The following is a 7,353-nucleotide window of genomic DNA, read 5'->3' as shown; positions in this document are numbered from 1 at the left end:
CTCTTCCCGTGAAACCTTCACACTTACAAGGCCAGACTTTCCAGGAATCTGAAGTTTGGTTCCCTGTCATTCACGTTACTACATCACACCTCAGGAATCCCAGGTTCTTTTCTCAGTAGGGTATGGGGACATAATTACCCACCAGATAGGAGCTATAGTGAACCCAGCTAACTCTACCCTGTCACATAGAGGTTGTTTGGCCCAACAGATAGCTAAAAAGGGAGGCCCAGTCATAGCCCAAGAGTGTCAGGCCTACCTTGCCACTTATGACCCCTTGCATCTAGGAGACGCTAGGTCCACCCAAAGAGGGAATTTGCCCTGTGATATAGTGTTACACACTGCAGGCCCCGTATATGATTACAAGACACCCGAGCACTGCCGTACAGTATTGCAGACTGCCTTGCAGACAGAGCTCACCTATGCAGGACATGCTACAGGTGTGCTGGCTCAGCTTCATGGAGACAAACAGAGACCTGTTGCTTATTACAGCGGCCGCCTGGATACGGTGGCAAGAGGAAGTCCCTTATGTGTTTGGGCTGTGTTGTCTGTCCAGCTGTTGCTACACATCTTCAGAGATTGTTTTGGATTACCCACTGATGGTCCACACCCCACACGATGTATATAGTATCCTTAACCAAGTACAACCTGGCCACATGTCCATGGCTGGACAGCTGCGACTTCAGTGTGCTATTCTCATGCCTACTAATGTGATTTTGAAAAGGTGCACTGTCCTGAACCCCGCTACTCTTCTCCTAGTTCCTATGGATCCAAAGGGGGGAGGAGTAGGTGACATGAGCAAGGACACTCTTTTTCTTTCTAGAATGGATCCAGAGGAACAAGATTAGGTTTCCAAACCACATGATTGTCTAGAATTGATGTCTCAGGAAACGGCTGGTCTCTAGTGTGCCTATTCTAATGCTGATTTTGAGCTTTTTGTAGATGGATCCCGTTACCAAGATGACCAAGGATGCTACTGTACCAGATATGCTGTGGTCTCAGAACATGAGGTAATCAAGGCAGAGTCAATGCCAGCTCATATGTCTGCACAAGAAGCAGAGCTCAAGGCGCTTACAGAAGCGTGCAAACTAGCAGAAGGTAAGACTGTAAATATCTACACTGATTCCAGGTATGCTTTTGGCATTGCACACGGTTATGGGCCTATCTGGAGAGCCAGGGCTTTCCTGACAGCAAATGGCCACCCCTTTGAACATGCTGAGGCAGTCCAGCAACTTATGAATGCACTACAGCTTCCCACCCAAGCAGGCATCATAAAGGTAAAGGCACATACCAAAGGCACTGATGGATGGACAAAAAGTAACGCACTGGCAGACCAGGCTGCCAAGAAAGCAGCAAGCACTCCTGTAGCCTCTAAAGTACATCACCTTGACACCCCACCATCTCCACGTGTTTAAAGACATCTTAGCCCGGTTACAAGAACAGGCAAGTAAGGAGGAGAAAAATAGGTGGCAAAAGATAGGGGCTTGCTCTGATACCATCACTGGACTATGGGGGAGGGGTGAAAAGGTCTGCCTACCACAGGTACTGTACCCAATGATGGCACAGGTTCTGCACGAGAATGTGCACCACTCGAGGACGGCCATGTGTGACACCCTACAGAAACAATGGATTGCCCCCGGGTTTTCCACCTGCACAGAAAGGCAGGTACAGATCTGCATGATATGTGCCACACATAATCAGGGTAGGACAGTGAAAACCCCATCCAAACACACTCCCCGGCCCCTTTAACCAATTCCAGAGACTGCAGATTGATTATGTTCAGTTGCCCAGGGTAGTGACGTATGAGTATGTGTTGGTCTGCATTGATTTATTTTCAGGTTGGCCAGAAGCCTACCCAGTTGCCAAAGCTACGGCTAAGACAATGGTGAAGAAACTGATGGCTGAGATCATATGCAGGTATGGAGTTCCTGAAGTCATTGAAAGCGATCGGAGTTCCTATTTTACTGGAGAGATCATGTCAGAGGTAATGGCAGCACTGGGGGTAAGTCAAGCATTGCATACTCCATACCATCCACAGAGTAGTGGAAAGTGGAGAGACTAAACGGAACTCTTAAGCTTAAAAATTCAGAAGGCAATGACAGAGACTGGTAAACCATGGACAGAATGCCTTCCTCTAGCTTTGTTTTCAGTAAGATATACCCCAAACAGGAAGACAGGACTGTTACCGTATGAGATTCTGTTTGACAGGAGCCCCAGTCTTGAATGTTTCTTTCCACAACAGTTGCAGCTCAAGTACCAGGAGTTGACTAGCTATGTGCAGGCCTTACATGGATACCTTGCCAAAGTGCATTTAACTGTCTTCAGTTCTCTTCCAGACTCAGACAAGGTTCATGGACACCATCCCTTTGTGCCAGGAGACCTGGTGTATGTGAAAAAGTTTGAGCGCAGAGATTGTCTCCAGACAAGATTTGAAGGACCACACACGGTGATCCTGGTCACCCCCCACTGCAGTAAAACTTGAAGGAAAGAGCACCTGGATTCACGCTTCACACTGTAAAAGAGACCGAACCAGTGTTTAGTCACAGAAGTGACTGAAGGGAAATGTTGCTGTTGTTTTTGATCCTGGAAATGGAAACCATCCTCGCCCCTACCTCTTCGGCCTCTATTGTCAATAAGAATTCTGGCCCCACTATTCTCTGGGTAAACCTGACAGCCCCGGTGAATATCTGGCGATTTGATTTCTGTGATGTAGTCAAGTGCCTCGAGACTGAACGGGTGGTAGAGGGGATCATCCAGTTTTATATGTGTGTTACCAGAAATGACAACAATAACTTATTATTGGACAGATGCTGCCTGGAATACAGGAGATGATTGGGGATATAAACCTAGCGAAGCCACGTTCCCTAAGGATGGGACGGTAGGAGTCTTTGTGAGAGAATGCATCTAACAGCCCTTCTGCAACCACCTAGAAGCTGTAAATGGGGTAAAAGCTGTCACCCCCTCCTCCTAAATCTTGAAAGCCCCCAATCTGCTGATCTGCAGACGTTTGTACTGGGAAGGCATTATAATTATGTATTTAGTAGTGGATATTATGGGAATTTAGGCCATATACAGCTCCAGGATATTAGCTTCAGACCAACCAAGGCCCCTGTTACCAGTACGGTTAAAGCAAGCCCAGGTGAGCGTTTGCAAAATGTAGTTAATGAAGTGATCCCCATTCCAGGTCTCAGTTGGCGAGAAGTTTTCTCCGTAGAAACACAAACAGCCCCAAGGAAAAAACCTATGGTTAGAATGGGTGAGATACAATGTAAGAGTCCAGAATACCTCTGTAGGATGTATTGCTTGTGCTGCTGCGAATACACACCTATACACACATGCATTGCTTTTTCCTGATGACAACACCACTGCCTGTGTCATGAATCTGTTGAAAGGTTTGAAGCCCACTGATTGCCCAGATTACGTCCCACTAATTCATAAGGAACCCAGACTAAAGGTCCCAGGAGAAGTAACCGTATTAGCTGACAATTACACCTGCTATAATTCCCACGACACCACAGGTACACCAGTAGAGAACTCCGAGACAGGTTTCTGCAAAGAGAACAGTCCTCTAGATACTGATTTGCTAATCAAACATACACAATATATGTACGACATTTATTGGTTATGTGGAAATGGTAAGCTCCGTCCTAGGTTGCCTAATGCCTGGACAGGCCAATGCACCCTTGTTAAACTAGCCATGCAGTTCAAGATTTTACCTTGGGATCCAGAGGTACCTGATGAACCTACCAGAAAGAGGAGAAGTCTCAATCAGCTCCACATGAGTTATGAAGAAGATCCACTAGTATATATTGATGCCATTGGAGTGCCAAGGGGGGTGCCTGACCAGTTTAAAGCCCAGAACCAGATTTATGCCGGCTTTGCTTCTATAGTACCACAGATGCAGATTAATAAAAATGTTGAATGGATCAATAATATATATATATTACTGAGAACAAAGATTTGTTAATTATAGCTGTGATGCCTTTCAGGATATAGTTGAGGACATGGGCCCTAACGCTTGTATGACCCGTGCTGCAACCCGACCTAAGAGAATTACACTGAATCCTGTCCAGACAAGATCACATGTAGTGATATAAGAAGCCGACACAGGATTGTGGTTGGTGGATAGTGGGGATATTAACTTTTAGGAGTAGGCTGACAGTAATCCTTTTGGGAAGGAGCTGTAGACCAGCATGTCATGTCACTCCCACCACCAGAGAACCAACCACATCAGGTAGGGTAAGACAGATACAGGAGTATTATCCCTGGAGGCCCTCTGACTAGCTAGCTACGCAAAACAATTGGCTGACCCTGAGAACCAACCTTTCTCATTCTACAGACAAATAATGATCATATGATGGACGTATAAGTGCACCTAGGCAGGCCTAGGTAGTTAGTGAGCACAAAAACAGGTGACGTGCTAGGACGCAAATTAAGACTTTCTACAGATGTGACAAAGGAGAGAGTGTAGAGCTATACTTTGGACGGTTACAGCTGAAATGGGAAGATATGGAGTACAGTCCCATAAACCCATTTGATGTTAGAGTATTGGTAAATACATTCATTGACGGTATGACCAAAGACTTACGAGACAAAACATAGACAGCCAGACCTGAATGGCGAAATGTAGATCCAAGAGACCTGAAGGTTGCAAAAAGATGTTGAACAAATTAGGACAATAAGACAACGTGTCATGTATGCTGGAGCAGACACATCTTTCTTCTCCAGTTGGTTAGGTGGGATCTAGGGATTCCTTCAATAAGTTTGTTTGATACTAATTGCCCTCCTTATAATTGAATTGATAATCCTCTGTTGTGTTATTCCCTTCTATAAAAAGGTTATTGCCAAAGCAACTCCGACTGGCACCTTCCTCTCAAGAGAGTAGACAAAACCCCCCATTCTCAGATGATGCTAAGAGATTTAGTTTAGGGACAGTGGGAGAACTCCATGTGAGGTTAGTGAAGGGTTCAGCTGCCTGGAGGCCTCTCGCTAGGGGAGAGTTTCTGAGGTATCTGGATGAAGAAATCCACCTCCCCTTTTCCCATCACATGGACAGTCTCGAAGGATCTTTCTTTAAGGGAAAAACTTAGTGTTTAGGGGGGATTGTCAAGGTGAAAATATACTTTTTGTACTTTTATATTTTTTTATACTGTGAAACAATAAGTTTTCCCTTGCTAATGCAAATGTAACTGTATTAAAGATGGCTGCCAGTGTTTATTCTTCACTTCAGTTTAGAATCTGAAATGTTGAGTTTCATTTCTTTTGAAATCGAAACTTGGAAATAGAAGAGGAGGAATCCACCAGAAGACGTCCGACAAATCAGAAAGGGATTGAATACTAGATGTATACTGCTTAAACCCCGACTATTGCATTCCTTTTTAGTACCGTGTATTTGGAAAATAAAGTTCAGTTGCTATGACCGTGGCTGACACATATAGTCACATGAGCATGCACTGAGATTGAACCAGCTACCTGTCTGACTCATTCTTACCCGGTACCACATGCTTATAGTTTAATTTGGAATGACTGGTGAATGAAGGTTATTATTGTCGTTACGACCCCGACAATAGTATGTTATTTATGTTATTAAGTATTTTACCACATTTTTTTTGCTTAAAATATTTTTTTCCCTATTTTCCACCTCTAAAACCTGGGTGCGTCTTATAGTCCGAAAAAATACAGTAGTTACATTAGGTGGGGAACTTTGATTTTTGACTTGTTGAAAGATCTCTGTAACAGACCATTCATTGGTGAACATTAGAGATGTGCGAACTTGTTTGGAAAACATTCGTCAACCTCAAATTTGGCACAAACATAGCACATTCGGATTTGTGTTCAGATTCCTGAGCATTTTTCCTCAAAGTCTAATGATTTTGTTAAGACTTTGGCTAGGATAGTGGTGCTGTATGAAGAGCAGGGAAGACTTGTTTTATGAGGGGAGGGGTAGTGTATAGGTTTTTAAACTAACTTAATGTGTGTACATTCTGGCAGGAAATCAGGGCACAGAAACCATCCACAACGTCCAGACACAAGGGCTTCTGTAATTGTCTGCCAAAGTCACATGTTCCTCTCCATATAAAAAGCGGACGTGTTCTGCTGGCGCCATTTTCTCAGTGTAACAGTGCAGAGAGGCTGCTCCTGCTGCAAGTTGTCATATAGTTAAATAGGATCCTGCCCTGTGTGAAATTGACCTTCCAGCATCTAAGGGTACCGTCACACATTGAAATTTTCATCGCTGCGACGGCACGATCCGTGACGTCGCAGCGATCGTATGAATATCGCTCCAGCGTCGTAGACTGCGGTCACACGTTGCAATCACGGCGCTGGAGCGATGCCGAAGTCCCCGGGTAACCAGGGTAAACATCGGGTAACTAAGCGCAGGGCCGCGCTTAGTAACCCGATGTTTACCCTGGTTACCAGCGTAAACGTAAAAAAACAAACAGTACATACTCACCCGTCGGTGTCCTTCAGGTCCCTTGCCGTCTGCTTCCTGCTCTGAGTGCAGCCGTACAGTGAGAGCAGATCGCAGCACCGCTGTGATCTGCTCTCACTTTCCGGCCGGCACTCAGAGCAGGAAGCAGACGGCAAGGGACCTGAAGGACACCGACGGGTGAGCATGTACGGTTTGTTTTTTTTACGTTTACGCTTGTAACCAGGGTAAACATCGGGTTACTAAGCGCGGCCCTGCGCTTAGTTACCCGATGTTTACCCTGGTTACAAGCGAAGACATCGCTGGATCGCTGTCACACACAACGATCCAGCGATGTCAGCGGGTGATCAAGCGACGAAAGAAAGTTCCATACGATCTGCTACGACGTACGATTCTCAGCAGGATCCCTGATCGCTGCTGCGTGTCAGACACTGCGATATCGTAACGATATCGCTAGAACGTCACGAATCGTAACGTCGTAACGATGGAAATTTCAATGTGTGACGGTACCCTAACTAGTTTGTGCTAATAGTGTTGTGCGGAGGAAGATATGATGTGCACACTGTAGAGTTCAGGAAGGGAGGTGCTGGCTGGACATCCAAAGTCAAATATACACGAAAAACAGCCGCACTCAAGTCTTTGCGTCTATGTAGAAAATTTTAGTTGCTTTTATTCATGTGCACAGGCACCACCAAATAATTTCTAAAGAAAAAGGCGGGTGATTGCGGACAACAAGGTTAGGTACAGTTCAGGGGTAAGGTGTCCGTCTCATTGGTGATGCATCCCCTGGTATGTAGCGTTGTAGTTCTCCAACCCTAGGTGTTTAGTAGTTTAGTTGTCCAACCCCTGTTGTCTAGTAGTTTAGTTCTCCATCCTCTGCTGTGTAGGGGTTTAGTTCTCCATCCCCAAGCACCCTGCAAGCTTTG

This window comes from Ranitomeya variabilis, chromosome 3 (assembly GCF_051348905.1).
Source record: "Ranitomeya variabilis isolate aRanVar5 chromosome 3, aRanVar5.hap1, whole genome shotgun sequence".
NCBI lineage: Eukaryota > Metazoa > Chordata > Amphibia > Anura > Dendrobatidae > Ranitomeya > Ranitomeya variabilis.
Note: the sequence above shows the minus strand (reverse complement) of the source record.